Source organism: Schistocerca cancellata, chromosome 11 (assembly GCF_023864275.1).
Source record: "Schistocerca cancellata isolate TAMUIC-IGC-003103 chromosome 11, iqSchCanc2.1, whole genome shotgun sequence".
Lineage (NCBI taxonomy): Eukaryota > Metazoa > Arthropoda > Insecta > Orthoptera > Acrididae > Schistocerca > Schistocerca cancellata.
This window is the reverse complement of record NC_064636.1, coordinates 100,667,871-100,684,207: the sequence shown is the minus strand read 5'-3', so window position 1 is coordinate 100,684,207 and position 16,337 is coordinate 100,667,871. Positions and strand designations below refer to the sequence as shown.

General features: G+C 42.6%; 1 protein-coding gene across 1 annotated transcript in view; it reads left to right on the top strand.

Moving 5' to 3' along the window:
* The first annotated feature begins 7,480 nt into the window (after positions 1 to 7,480).
* The window catches only part of LOC126108666 (ankyrin repeat domain-containing protein 65-like), a 42,704-nt gene continuing 33,847 nt past the window's right edge, over positions 7,481 to 16,337 (top strand). Inside the window, exon 1 of the mRNA XM_049913977.1 lies at positions 7,481 to 7,541. The gene's annotated coding sequence lies outside the window, so the exon portion shown is untranslated. The remainder of the gene's footprint in view (positions 7,542 to 16,337) is intronic.

Below are 16,337 nucleotides of genomic sequence, written 5' to 3'. Positions count from 1 at the left end.
GGATGGACAGGGGGATCGACGGGACGAACTGGGACTGTAAGCTCAGGGGTGGCTGGAGGGGGTTTAGCTTTACACTTGTGGGAGTAGGTGGGATGGGGGCCATTGCAGGTATTACAGGAAGGAGGAGCAGCGAGGCTGGGGCAGTTCTTAAGAAAGTGGGAGGCCTTGCAATGGGGACAGGTGGGGGGGGTTTTGCAGTTGGGAGTCAGGTGGTCATTGTACATCAGGCACCGCTGGCAACGGTAAGATTGGGGAGGGGATTTGGAGGATTCGACAGGGTGGCGACGGTGGTGTATTAGGGCACCCTAGGTGAGGAGATGGTCAATGGATGGGACGGACTCAGAGAACACCTGCATGAGGTAGGTGGGACCAGAGGCATTGTGGATACGGCGGGCAGAGCGGAGTTCCAGGTCCGGGTGGGAGTTCAGTTCTGTTAATATCTGATACACTAGAGTGTGTATTTCAACGATTACTGTGGCATAATCTGTTTAAATGCATAGGGGTCTTGAACCCACTACTAACTAATGATTAACCATTTCCATTAACAGTTTTGTTCCACGTCACCCTTGTGACTAGATACAGGGTGGTCCATTGATAGTGACCGGGCCAAATATCTCACGAAATAAGCATCAAACGAAAAAACTAGAAAGAACGAAACTCGTCTAGCTTGAAGGGGGAAACCAGATGGCGCTATGATTCGCCCGCTGGATGGCTCTGCCATAGGTCAAACGGTATCGACTGCGTTTTTTTAAATAGAAACCCCGATTTTTATTACATATTCGTGTAGTACATAAAGAAATATGAATGTTTTAGTTGGACCACTTTTTTCGCTTTGTGATAGTTGTCGCTTTAATAGCCACAAAGGTATAAGTACCTGGTATCACGTAACAGTCCGCCAGTGCGGACGGTATTTGCTTCGTGATACATTACCCATGTTAAAATGAACCATTTACCAATTGCCGAGATGGTCGGTATCGTGTTGATGTATGGCTATTGTGATCAAAATGCCCAACAGGCGTGTGCTATCTATGCTCCTCGGTATCCTGGACGACATCATCCAAGTGTCCGGACCGTTCGCCAGATGGTTACGTTATTTAAGGAAACAGGAAGTGTTCAGCCACATGTGTAACGTCAACCAAGACCTGCAACAAATGATGCTGCCCAAGTAGGTGTTTTTAGCTGCTGTCGCGCCTAATCCGCACATCAGTAGCAGACAAATTGCGCGAGAATCGGGAATCTCAAAGACGTCGGTGTTGAGAATGCAACATCACTTGCACCCGTACCACATTTCTATGCACCAGGAATTGCATGGTGGCGACTGAAAGCCTTGTGTAGTTGTTCTGCCACTGGTCAAAGGAGAAATTACAGGGACGATGACAGATTTTTTGCATGCGTTCTATTTAGCGACGAAGTGTGATTCACCAACAGTGGTAACGTAAACTGACATAATATGCACTATTGGGCAACGGAAAATCCACGATGGCTGCGACAAGTGGACCATCAGCGACCTCGGCGGGTTAATGTATGGTGCAGCATTCTGGGAGGAAGGATAATTGGCCTCCATTTTATCGATGGCAATCTAAATGGTGCATTGTATGCTGATTTCCTACGTAATGTTCTACCGAAGTTACTACAAGATGTTTGACTGCATGACAGAATGGCGATGTACTTCCAACATGAAGGATGTCTGGCACATAGCTCGCATGCGGTTGAAGCGGTATTGAATAGCATATTTCATGACAGGTGGATTGGTCGTCGAACCACCATACCGTGGCCCGCACGTTCACCGGATCTGACGTCCCCAGACTTCTTTCTGTGGGGAAAGTTGAAGGATATATGCCATCGTGATCCATCGACGTCGCCTGACAACATGCGTCAGCGCATTGTCAATGCATGTGCGAACATTACGGAAGGCGAACTACTCGGTGTAGAGACGAATGTCATTACACGTGTTGCCAAATGCATTGAGGTTGAGGGACATCATTTTGAGCATTTATTGCATTAAGGTGGTATTTACAGTAATCACGCTGTAACAGCATGCGTTCACAGAAATGATAAGTTCGCAAAGGTACATGTATCACATTGGAACAAGCGAAATAAAATGTTGAAATGTACGTATGTACTATATTTTAATTTAAAACAACCTACCTGTTACCAACTGTTCGTCTAATATTTTGAGCCATATGTTTGTGACTACTACAGCGCCATCTATCAAAAATGTTTAAACGCGTGTGAAATTTTATGGGACTTAATTGCTAAGGTCATCAGTCCCTTACACACTACTTAACCTAAATTATCCTAAGGACAAACACACATACCCATGCCCGAGGGAGGACTCGAACCTCCTCCGGGACCGCGCCATCTATCACAAAGCGAAAAATGTGGTGCAACTAAAACATTAATATTTCTTTACGAACTACACGAATATGTAATTAAAAATGGGGGTTCCTATTAAAAAAAAACGCAGTTGATATCCGTTTGACCTATGGCAGCGCCATCTAGCGGGCCAACCATAGCGCCATCTGGTTTCCCCCTTGAAGATAGACAAGTTTCGTTCTTTGTAATTTTTTCGTTTGACGCTTATTTCGTGAGATATTTGGCCCGGTCACGATCAATGGACCACCCTGTATCACGAATGGTCGTACATATTATATTTATAGTTAGTGTATGTTTGGTTAAGTTACTACAGGTTTCCTAAACACAACGTTAACCATCTGTGCATAAAGTTATAAATGATGCCCTAAGCTTTACACACCCAGTCAGTTATAAATCCGTAGTAATGCAGTGCCGTATCATAACAACGTTAGTCAAACTTCGCGTTAACAAATTGATGTATTGCTCTCTGTATAATGGAAATTATTTCATTTCCATCTTGTCCTAACCCTGAGAAGTTCTCGCGTTACAGACATATAACCTTGCTTGTACCCCACATGAGATCGTGGGGAACCATACAACATAGCGATGGTAATATGTGGTTTTTAATGTAACAATCTGAACTTAACGTCTAAGTAAATTTCTTATCAGTTAATAAGGTGTCGGGTTACAGTTAATGCTCATCGGGATTCTATCTACTTAGTGCCTTGTTCCCTCACAAATTTACAGTTTAACATTATAGGTAATTTCCCAGTATGTAACATAAATGTCAGCCAATGGCAGGCACCTCTGACTTCCCGTGCGCGCATGCGCGTGGTCCACCATACCCGCGTGCCGCAGTCAGTTGCGACGTAGCGTCCGCGATTAACCGACCGCTCTCCACGAAGTTGGGCCGGGGCTGTTCCTCAGCTGAGTGACATAGCCTCACATGGCACCACGGTACTGTAGCTTTCTATGTTTGACCGTGCCTTGTTCTGGCATGTGTTAGTTTATTTTACGCTTCTGAAGAAGGCTAGATTAGTTTAGCTGAAACCTGGGTAAAGACCAGTAACATTTCGCAACTGAGGTGGATTTTTGACATATTAATTTATCACAGTTGCTGACAGGGCTGCAAAGTGTTAAACATTCTTAGACTGGACTGTTTGTCGCCTGCAAACACGGGCCACATCACCGCTCTCTGAAGAGAGCTGTGGCGGTGACGTGGTTCTGTTGTTGTTCCGGCGCAGTGATTTGCGAAGATGGAAAAAATCGAGATTCGAGCAGTGATTAAAGAAAGGTGTGAAAGCAAAGGACATTCGTGCCGACTTCCAGAATACACTGAGGGACTTGGTCGGGAGAGATTAGGTAATTATCCGTGCAGTGGTCGGCCAAGATGTGTCGCTACTCCAGAAATCATTGCAAAAGTGCACAAAGGAGGATCGCCGATTGAAAGGGCGTGAAATTTCTCACACTTGCCAGATATCATCTGAAAGGGTATATCTCATCTTAACTGAAGAATTAGATATGAAAAAAAATATATCTGCAAGATGGGTGCGGCGACTCTCGACGCTGGGTCAAAAACGCACGAGCCGGCTGGAGTGGTCTTGCGGTTCTAGGCGCTACAGTCCGGAGCCGAGTGACCACTACGGTCGCAGGTTCGAATTCTGCCTCGGGCATGGATGTGTGTGATGTCCTTAGGTTAGTTAGGTTTAATTAGTTCTAAGTTCCAGGCGACTGATGACCTCAGAAGTTATGTCGCATAGTGCTCAGAACCATTTGAACCATTTGAACCAAAACACACGGAATGGGCATATCGGAACAATGTTTGGCCCATTTTAAGAGAAATGTACAAGATTTTTTGCATCGGTTTGTGATCACAGATCAAACCTGGGTGCACTACTATACCCCAGAGACAAAACAACCGTCAAAGCAGTGGAAACATGCTGATTATCTGCCACCAAAGAAAGCAAAGAAAATTCCTTTGGCAGGAAAGGTCATTTCATCCGTGTTCTGGGATGTGAAGGGGATTCTGTTTGTATATTATCTCCCCACTGGGCAAACAATTACTGGAGAATACTATGCTAACCTCCTGGTCAAATTGCAACAAAAGCTACGCTAAAAAAGCCAGGTTTAGCAAGGAAGGAAATCATCTTCCATCAAGACAATGCTCGCCCACTCACATGTGCCGTCGCAATGGCTAAATTACGCGAACTAATTCATCTGATATGGCTCCGTCAGACTTCTATCTCTTCTGAAAACTGAAAATTTGTCTCAGAGGATGAAGATTCACTTCAAACGAAGAACTGGTAGCCAGAGTTGGCAACTATTTTGCAGGCCTGGAGGAAACTCATTTTCGAGATGTGATGAAGGCACTGGAACATCGTTGGACCAAGGAGACTACACACCCTCGAATGACAGAATACTGGCTTGTGTGTTGCTCATCTACATTTAACTAGAGGTTATTTTCAGTGCAAAATACGTAGCGTTGTGCTGTTACAGTAAAGTTTGTACATTATTTTAGTATCGTTGTAACCAGCTCGACTAAACATCCCTTCCTTCGTTTTCATTTTCATTGTCATCCACGAGAGCAATAACTTCGCGTGAAGATACAGCTGTCTCCTCGTTTACTGATGATGTGAATGAACGGCAGCCTGTGTTATCCAAATCTGTATCACAACAAGAACATAACGAATGGGGTTATAAAATATCTTCTAAACAGCAAAATTGGTTGCAAAAAACTTGCAGATCAGTGCACAAAAAAATTGTGGCTTCAGGAGCTCCACTTTCCATTACAGCCTTAGGAAATTACTGTCTCCTGTTCTACACATTTCAGCCTTGAAGAGTTTAGCCATCACTTTTGCTGCAGTTTACGTATCACATACATAATTAGACTTCGTCACGTGCGAATGCTTTGTTGATCCTTTTCTTAGCTTTTTGGTAACACATTTTCAAGCTCTTCGAGTCACCATTTGCCGCGATGTTACGAGAATAAAAATCAACAGCAACTTCTCTCCAGGCCTTTACCTTGTTGGCCGCAATGGGTTTAATCTGAGTTTTCGTTTCTTTCCAGTTGTATCTTTGTACTGGTCTAACACAATTTACAGCAGCAAATCTTGCTTGTATTTAGGAAAAGTTTGATGATCTTTTTCCGTTTGCTTGTCTCCACGGTTATAGCTCGACATCTTCAATAATAAATACTGTGTATGTAAGATGTGCGATGAATACAGGGTGTTTCAGAAAGAATATACATATTACAAAGTATTATTTTGTGCAAACTATCGATCGCTGCGCCTCGGCTTGGCTATTGGAGCAAGGAATACAGAGTCTAGTTTATGTTAATAGCCGCTAGATGTCAGTTGTCTTCTGTTTTGCTTGGTAACCGACATATGTTTAAAATGGCTACTCTGCAGCAGAAATCATTTTGTGTTCTCGAGTGCAGTTCCGTGATTACAGTGAAAAGACGCTTCAGCCTGAGGTACCAAATTGATCCATCCGAATGGGCGGAACATTCGCAGATGGCATCGACAGTTTCTAGACACAGGATTTGTATGTAAAGGAAAGAGTCCTGCCCGCCGTCATGTTCCTGAAGAAAATGTTGCACGAATTCATACTACTTTGCAATCTAGTCCTTCAAAATCAACTCGTCGTGCCAGTCGGGAGTTACAACTGCCTACAACAACAACTTGGCGTGTTTTGAGCCGTCGGTTGGTTGTGTCGCCATACAAGTTACAGCCGTTACAAGCTCTGCGTCACGACGACAAACGCAAAAGTGTGGCATTTTGTAAACGAGATTGTTTATGCTATTGACAATTATAACACTTTCGAATAACGCATTGTGTTAAGTGAAGAAGCGACTTTTCATGTTAGTGGTCAGGTAAACAAACACAACGTTCGAATTTGGGGCCTACAGAACCTATAAGCAGCCATTGAACATGTACGAGGTTCGCCCAAAGTCAATGTGTTTTGTGCGATATCCCAATCATCTGTTTATGGCCCATTCTTCATTGATGGAAACGCAGTTAACAGTCAGCAGTATCTCGCTATGTTACAAAACTGCTTGTTTTCGAGGCTGCACGAAGACAACTTCATTTTTCAACAAGACGGGGCACCCCCTCAGTGGAGTCGCCAAGTGCGTGAGTATCTGAATGAAACTCTACCGAACCGTTGGATTGGTCGCCAAGGAGCTGGCGACTTAGCATGTGTCACCTGGGCTCCACGGTCACTGGGTTTGATACCCTCTGACTTTTTCCTGTGAGGTTTCGTTAGAGACAACGTTTATGTTCCAACATTCCCACAGAACCTGGAGGAGTTGAAGAACCTGATGCATACCGCCATAACAACAGTGATAAATGACAAGCCACAGTATGGAAGCAATTTGAGTATCGATGTGATAATGTTCGTGTCACTGATGGAGCACATATGAAACATCTGTAATCTGAACTTGAGAGGTTCGTAAATATGTGTGTAATGATTCATATTCGTATGTCTTAAAGTTTAATAAATATCTGCAATCAAAATACGAATATTCTTTTTGAAACTCCCTGTATATGCGGTCGCAGCGCAGTAATCAAATGTGAAACCTTATGGGACTTAACTGCTAAGGTCATCAGTCCCTAAGCTTACACACTACTTAACCTAAATTATCCTAAGGACAAACACACACACCCATGTCCGAGGTAGGACTCGAACCTCCGCCAGGACCAGCCGCACAATCCATAGCAGTAACGCCTTAGACCGCTTGGCTAATCCCGCACGGCAGCGCAATACTCGTCTCGATAGGCGAATTGAGCCGTGTTGCAATGCGTGTTACGTGCTAGCGTAGATGTCACCTGAACCTGCTCCGGTGGATCCAGGTATAGCGTTTACACAGTACAGCTGAGTCCAGAAGATGGTTCAGTTTCTCATCTGTCGTCAGACTCGATCCCCAGCCAGCGCCGCTTACACAGTCCGGCCCAAGTGCAGCCGCGCCGCGCCGCGCCGCCCCCCGCCCCTCTGACGCGCAGTGCGGTCCCGGCCTTCGGCCTGCTGCTGGGGGGCGAGCTGGCAACGCCGCCCCGTGACGTCAGCGCCGGCTGCCGCTGCGGCTCTCAGCTGTGTGCGCCGCTCGCCCGGCTCAGTCCTGACAGAGAAGGCAGGCGGGCGGCAGCCAGGGGCGCAGAGGCGTCCGCTGGAGCACCCGAGAGAGACAGGTAAGGCGGTCAGCTGGACTCTGCTGCAGTGTCTTAAGAGGAGCGCTGTTCGGAGCGATCTGGTTTCCTCATTCGCTAACTACTAGTGTCTGTGTGGCTGTTGTTCCATTAAGGCTAGTGTACACTACGGCATTGCGCTTGTGTGAAACGAGTCGCACGCAGGTGGTTTTATAATACATGACAGAAGACACGGTGGCACTGGTGTTCACGTCCGTAGCTCGTGTTCTAGTGGCTACCGTTGCTACAACTGCATCACGGGGTCCCGGGTTCGATTCCCCGCTGGGTTGGGGATTATTCTTCCCTTGGGGACTGGGCGTTTGTGTCGTCTTCATCATCATATTTTATCGAAATGGCGAGATCGGACTGACTAAAGATTGGGAATTTGTACGGGCGCCGATAACCGCTCTGGTGAGCGACCCACAAACGAAACATCATCAGCAACCTGTGTTCACGTAAGTTTCATAGTTTTGTGAGTGCCGTAGTCGTGTCTAAACTGAAAGTTTCGGCAGCTGTACGAGTTGTGGCGTAGTTAATTAATGCCTCTTTGCGTGAAATCACTGCATGAGAAAAGAAATAAGAAACATGTTTGGGTCCATGAGTGAAGAAAGATAAGACGTCAGCTCCGTTGCTCAGTGATCTTGCAGAAGCAAACTGTAATGCAAAACCCTTAAAGTTATCTTATCATAGAATGCTACCAGAATAGGTTATATTTCCCCTAAATAGTCTGTACTGCAGTGACGAAGCAAAAATATTGTAGTGTGTGAAGTAAAGACGCCGGAAGTGAAATTACAAATCACATTGTATAGTGACTGTCCAGAACTCTCATCGTGCTAGAAGGTTCAGATGTAATAGCTAGTGACGTGTTTGCTTTAACACAACATTTAACTTAGCCTTTCTGGCCACATGCTTCACTGATTTTCGAACAAAGCATGTAGCTCACTGTGTCGTGAGAAATGCATTTGGAATTCGGGTTCCCACTCTCGCTTGTATGAAGAACCAATACCACCGCTGCTAGAAACAGTTGACAAAATTGTCAGTGCTGCGTACGGTAGTTTCTCAGAGAAAAGCAGCTCCTCAACAGTCTGTACAACCACAGCAAGCAGACCAGGAGCGTCTCGATAACTGAGTTAAGGAACAAGGAGGGACATGAATGAAAAGCTACAACAATCATGGAAACATTGCGAAGTTCAAATACGTTTCTCAATGAACACTGCTGTCGCCTTCAAATAAATTCATAACGATTTGTGTAACTTTTCCTCCTGTTAACAGTTTCCGTTAAAAAAGAATCTGCCAACTCAAACCAAGGGCGTTTAGTTTTGTAAAAGTGGACTGTTCCACAGCTAGATGTTTCCCATGCCTGTATTTTTCTTAATTATTTTGTGTATCCACTCCTAATCGAATGAACTCTCCTTTACAGCTCAGACGCTGTCAACCCATTCATGCTCTAATCGCATATGATGGTCTCACGCACAACGCGACTGCTTTTTAGTACGCACCATTTAAATCCCACAAACACTTATGCCTAGCATAGGTATCCAATAAACGAACCATTTCCTTCTTTCCTCACTTCATACGCCAGTTTTACACCCTATCGCCACACCAAACTTCCAGACTCTCGCCACTAATCTCCAGACCTGGCAGAAGCCGAAAATGTTTAGTTTCACCAAGTCATTGACTTGCGCAAACGCGCGCCGCGCATGCGCATTGGGCAGTAGCGTATTTGCACGCAACCCGGTGTCGATGTGTAAATTAGGCTTTACCCAAGAGAAAGTAGCACCACTTCGAGCAAAAGAAAGGGGACTTCACTGTGGTAGATTTACATCTCTAGCCTTTGATAACTTATTGATCGACATTTGTCGCCCGTTATCGCATATTTAATCTCTGAAAAACGTGAGAACAACGTTGTGAACGGAAAACGGCGTCTGATTCAGATGGCTTGTGTTCCGATGTGTCAGGTGACTCATCCTGCGAAATTGTAGTGCCAGCCATGCCTCGATGCGACCCCGTGCGCATAGGACGCTGGTTCGTTGTCAGGACACCACTGTTACTCGTAGACAGTTAATAACAGTAATGGAACATCACATAAGCTACGTTTCTTATTTCAGCTGTAAAAGTGCATAGCTGAGTTCGACTTTGTAAGTATCTTATAATAATGAGTGATGGGCTGCATGTAATGTATTTGCACATTCTAGTTACATATTAGAATTGTACACACTTACCTGATTCTCTTGTTTCGGTACTGGGTACCCGAAGACGATCAGATGGTGGACCGAAATCGTTTGGTCCCAATAAAAACGGGAATACAACTATTTGACAGTGCAATGCTTAAAATTCGTTACATACTTTGTCTTCGAAAATTTTTAATCCAAATTCGTTGTCTTTGCTGGTTGTCAGCCAATCGCTACGTATAACATTGCCTCTGGCGGCGAAACGACGCTTTGTATTTATTTCAATACTTTTAAATTTTGTAGTGTTTAGGTTGTGAAGGAATGATCTGTGGCATTACTCAATATGTTGGTTAGGTTGAGAGGCGAAAATTACGTTGGGAGTTCGTGATTTCACAATAAGTTTGTGTAATGTTTGTGCATTATGAAAGAGCCCTCTATATACTGTTACTTAAGTGTTCAATTGACCATTTTCCATGATATGTCTTAATGATGGGGAACGAGTCATTGTACTTTTACATCGCAAATTGATCTGTATATAGGTTCAATTCTGAAGATTTGATAGCCTTTTTACTTTTAAAAAAAATTAAATATACCGACACGAGTTGGTAATTCCTACCTACCTCCTTTTACGCATTACGGTAATAGAAATTCTTCTACGGAGTAGGACTTGTAAGGACAAACTTTATCACTTTGTTATCAAATTTTACTTCGCTGTCTGACGTTTCATATGACTGTGTAAGTCATCAAAAGTTTTTGTCACAGCATTTTGCACCAACCTTAATGTGGGGTAGTAAGGTTATTTTTGCTTTTCGTATAGTAATTATGTACATCATTGTTCCTTTTGAATTATAGTGGATTATTTACAAGAAAGATGAGTTACGAAGACCATTATTCTGCACGAAATTATTGAATGAAAATATGCAAAACATGCCAAATTACTGGTATGTCTGCCGCCAAAATTTGCAATAATTCTAAGTGCAAATGTAGCTGAACTAAGTTTTGGGAGTTGCGAAGTGTTTTTTCCCAATTTAAGTTCTCATCAGTATGGACCCATAAGAATTTTGAAATTTCCTCCCTATATATTTTCTCACCATGTTACTCATCCTTGCTGTACTACCTGTAGATGTTTGAAGCTGAATATCTTCTGTCACTAGCAGAAAACCAGCCGTTAATAATTGTGAGGAGTTTGTTTACCATTTGTTTTGTTTCCGTATGTGGGCTTGGATTGATTACGATACTAGTGTCATCTGCAAAAAGAACCAATTCTAGCTGTTGTATACTCGATGGACGATCATTTACATGTATTAGGAATAGTAGTGGTATAAGACTGAACCCATAAGTGATTTCTTCCCAGTCAGAATTATGTCCCTGGACTATATTGCTTGAGTTACTAAGTACAGCTTTCTACATTCTTTGCTTAGGTATATTATCCATTGGTTGCCCATACCATCAGTCCCATAAGACCTAAAATTATCTAGAAGGATACTGTGATCCACGCAGTCAAATTCCATAGAGGGATCACAGAAAATACTAATTGGCGCTGTTTTATTATGTAATGCTTGTAAAATCTGGTGAGTGAACGTGTAATTGGCATTCTCAGTAAAGGAGCCCTGTTGAAACCCAAACTGTAATTTGATAAGGATACTATTGTCACTAAGGTGAGATAATATCTTAGAATACGTCATCTTCTCAAAAATTTTTGAGAATGTCAGCCATGAAACAGGTCGGTACTGACCGACATCCGTCTCATTAGCTTCCTCCAACAGAGGTTTATCAACTGCACATTTCAGTCGCACGGAAAAATGACCTGGAGTTGGTGATGCATTGCACATTTCATATAAGACTGCGCTTATTGAATGGGAAAAATTTTTAGTACTCTGTTGGAAATGCCATCAAAATCAGAAGAGTTTTTACTTTCGAGACGATGTGTAATTTCATTAATTTCAGAAGGCGAAGTTGGAATATATTCATACGATTGAATTTTATGGAAGTTATATTTTCAAGATACTGCTCTGATTTTGCTCTTTAACTGTCTGTCCCTACCGATTTCTATTATATATAAAAATGATTATTAAGTGCATTTGCTACCTGTGGCTCATTATTTATACCCCTTCTGTTCGGTTAAATAGTAATGTCTTTTTATGGCTGGTTATCCTGTCTCTCATTTCACTAAATTTCATATAGTCTTCTTTCTAACATTATGTATATGTTCTTTCATTTTTAATAATGTTACTTAGTAATTTTAAGTATCTTCTTAGCGTGCAACCACTCAGGATTCCTACTTCTTCTTGCAAAAAGATAAATTTCCCTTTCCTTTCAAAAGATACTTCGATCGTTGTAGTGATCCTTGGTTTTTTACGTGGCTGTTTAGTATCCTTTCTGATTAACTTGTGTAGAGAGCTGTTTACAAATAATATGAATTTATCATGGAATACATTAAATTATTTGTTAGCATTTGGTTTGATATAAATTACATCCTGTGCCAACTTCTGTAAGCTATTTCTGAAACAATTTGCCCTCTAGTGACTAATTATTTTAAGTGATTTCCACTGAGGAGTATCCATCCACACTTGTCACGCCTGGCAACACAGATTACACGCTTGTTGTTGTTGTGGTCTTCAGTCCTGAGACTGGTTTGATGCAGCTCTCCATGCTACTCTATCCTGTGCAAGCTTCTTCATCTCCCAGTACCTACTGCAACCTACATCCTTCTGAATCTGCTTAGTGTATTCCTCTCTTGGTCTCCCCCTACGATTTTTACCCTCCACTCTGCCCTCCAATACTAAATTGGTGATCCCTTGATGCCTCAGAACATGACCTACCAAACGATCCCTTCTTCTGGTCAAGTTGTGCCACAAACTCCTCTTCTCCCCAATCCTATTCAGTACCTCCTCATTAGTTATGTGATCTACCCATCTAATCTTCAGCATTCTTCTGTAGCACCACATTTCGAAAGCTTCTATTCTCTTCTTGTCCAAACTATTTATCGTCCATGTTTCACTTCCATACATGGCTACACTCCATACAAATACTTTCAGAAATGACTTCCTGATACTTAAATCTATACTCGATGTTAACAAATTCCTCTTCTTCAGAAATGCTTTCCTTGCCATTGCCAGTCTACATTTTATATCCTCTTCGACCATCATCAGTTATTTTGCTCCCCAAATAGCAAAACTCCTTTACTACTTTAAGTGTCTCATTTCCTAATCTAATACCCTCAACATCACCCGACTTAATTCGACTACATTCCATTATCCTCGTTTTGCTTTTGTTGATGTTCATCTTATATCCTCCCTTCAAGACACCATCCATTCCGTTCAACTGCTCTTCCAAGTCCTTTGCTGTCTCTGACAGAATTACAATGTCATCGGCGAACCTCAAAGTTGTTATTTCTTCTCCATGGATTTTAATACCTACTCCGAATTTTTCTTTTGTTTCCTTTACTGCTTGCTCAATATACAGATTGAATAACATCGGGGAGAGGCTACAACCCTGTCTTACTCCCTTCCCAACCACTGCTTCCCTTTCATGTCCCTCGACTCTTATAACTGCCATCTGCTTTCTGTACAAATTGTAAATAGCCTTTCGCTTCCTGTATTTTACCCCTGCCACCTTTAGAATTTGAAAGAGAGTATTCCAGTCAACATTGTCAAAAGCTTTCTCTAAGTCTACAAATGCTAGAAACGTAGGTTTGCCTTTCCTTAATCTTTCTTCTAAGATAAGTCGTAAGGTCAGTATTGCCTCACGTGTTCCAGTATTTCTACGGAATCCAAACTGATCTTCCCCGAGGTCGGCTTCTACTAGTTTTTCCATTCGTCTGTAAAGAATTCGTGTTAGTATTTTGCAGCTGTGGCTTATTAAGCTGATTGTTCGGTAATTCTCACATCTGTCAAAACACGCTTAAAAATAGAATTAAATCACTTACCACACTTTTCCCTACACGAATTTTTGTTACTTATGGGCAGCAAGAATTAGGCCTACAGGTTAGCGCGTCAGCTGTATGATATAACGTGAAACGTTATTGCCGCTTGCAACAGTAATTAAGCACTCACTCAACTGCAGTATTCGCTAAATTATCTTAATCACAATAAAATGTAACTTCATTGTATGCAAACAGCACGTAAACAACCAACTAGTGCGAAAGATTCTATATGAAACAAATTAAGATTTACGCCGCTTTTGGGAAAGACGAACATAACAGTGAACGGACTAGCTTAAATTAAATTGTTGTAAAGAGAAATACAACAATTAAGCTGGATTCTCGGATTTAATTGTGCCATAACGTAAACAAATACATAGTTACAAACCCGACCTTACGATCTTTTTGCCTTTTGTAGACTGTGTTTCACGGTTCTGTGACGTAAAATGTTATGTGATTTGCTGATGTGAGTAAACGGATGAGGCGGCATTACAACTTTATAAACCTTGCAGCGCTTACCAGGCTCTTGCTGTACTGAAATCTGCGTGACAGGAAAGCGTGACGTCTCGTAACGCAGCGCATGTTGGGTCCGCCTGAACGGCGTCGGTTTCCGTGTGGCGTGTTGCGCAGGCAAGCTGTTACAGTCGGGACTGTGCCTTTGTCGTATATTTCGTTGCAAAACAGCGAATGTTACTGGACACGACGCTGTCGGTTACGAAGTTGTGCCCTCGACGTTAAAATGTCACGATGAAAGTGCAGCATAAATTTCTGTGCCCCCCTGTACAGACGATAGAAACATCTTGAACCCAAAACGACCCATTCATTTCCATTGCGAGAACTGTATGAATTGACTTGGCTCTTGCTATTAGTTGCCATCAGAGGACTGAAATATGTCGGAATTATAAAATTGATACAGGCATTTGTTAAATACGTTTAAGTAGATTTTACTTAGCCAAATGCTAATCTTACGAGAAGTCAGCAGTACTAGTGATGTTAAGTCATGGTTTTTGAAACATGGGCAGCCTATGAGGTCCCGTTTCCCGACACTAGCATAAGGAAACGTACAAAATTGACTTACCTTGAAGGTATCCTTAACGTGGTGTATCAGTTAAACTGCACATTGTCGTAATATGTAAGTGTGAATGAAAAAGTATGAAATACGGCATAGTAGCTTCGCAAGCACACAGACCAGCGTACAGTGAGTCCAAGACGTAATCTAGCTGTATATTTTAAAAAAAGTAAGGTTATGGAACGTGAAATGAAGCGAATGCAAAATCTGAAGAGCCAATGCTGTGGAAACAACAGTACCTCAATAAATGTAAATGTAAATGCCGTGTGGCTGGGGCCTCCCGTCGGGTAGACGGTTCGCCTGGTGCAAGTCTTCAGAGTTGAAGCCACGTCGGCGACTTGCGTGTCGGCGGGGATGAAATGATGATTAGGACACGACAACACCCAGTCTCTTAGCGGAGAAAATCTCCGACCCAGCCGGGAATCGAACCAAGGCCGTTACGTATGAGATTCCGTCACGCTATCCACTCAGCTACCAGTGGCGGACACTTCGATAAGTGATTTTACTGAAAAACAAGTAACAGAATACGTTCGTAGCGATAATCAAGTTAATAAAATAGAAAATTTCATGCAAAAGCTACTTCATAAAGTATTAGTCCACTCAATTTATACATATATCTATACAGCCTGAAAATGGGTCAACGGGAGCTTCTTTTATTAGGTATGGATGTGACTTCTAAGTCTGATAGTGCACGTATGCGGGCTGAAATGGGGTGCGACATATTGTCCGTCATTAAGTTTCTGCAGCTTTTTCGGCTTGTGGCTGAGATAGTGAAATCCGGCGTGTGCAAGCAGAATATGCGAGTTGGGGGTTTGTTTTGGTTGTGTTCCTTTGTTTGTTTGTGTATGTCTGTGTGCGTGTGTGTGATTGGGGTGGCTGACCTAGTGTATAGCGCTGGAACCTTTTTGTGGTAGGTAATGTTTTTTTTGGGTCTATTGTGTGCATGTTATGATGTTTGGTGGGGTTTTTATGTGTTGTAGGGTCAGTGTTATTTGCTGCATGTGTTGGTGGTTGATGAATTGGTATCGGCACTTGTGGTTGATTTATGTATCCTAGGGAAAGTACTCAATTTCAGTTTTTTGGTATCGTCAGTTGTATTTGAGCTATAGAGGTCAAGGGAAGTGTCAGATTCCAATGTGTCGTAGTTATGTATGTCTTTTGCTATCGTGAGCTGCTCTTCACCTATATAGGTCAAGGGAAGTGTCCGAGTCCAACTTCTGTTGTTTTAGGTGTTGGTTTTGTGGTATGGAGAGTTGTGGTGTGATTATAATGTTTGGAATAATTGGTTTTTATTTTATGGTTTCGACAATTGCGGTTGAGCTATGTAGGTGAAGGGAAGCGACCGATTCCTGTCGATATTGTGAGTGTAGCGGAATTTGGGAATTTTGTGGTGTTTTTATGTCGTCATTTTGTGTGGTGTGGGATCGTAGTGTGTGTATGTATTTATAATTAGTTTGTCGCCACCCAAAAACCCCCAGTTTCCCGCGCTGGTCCCGTTAGTTTCATTATATTTTTGGAGGGATATGTGTTTGTTGGTTTATATGTATTTTCGTGTCTGTTGTCGTGTTTATGCAATGACATCGTAGGCGCTGTATTGGAGACGTTGAGAATGGTCGTTACCGCCATACTGGTGACGT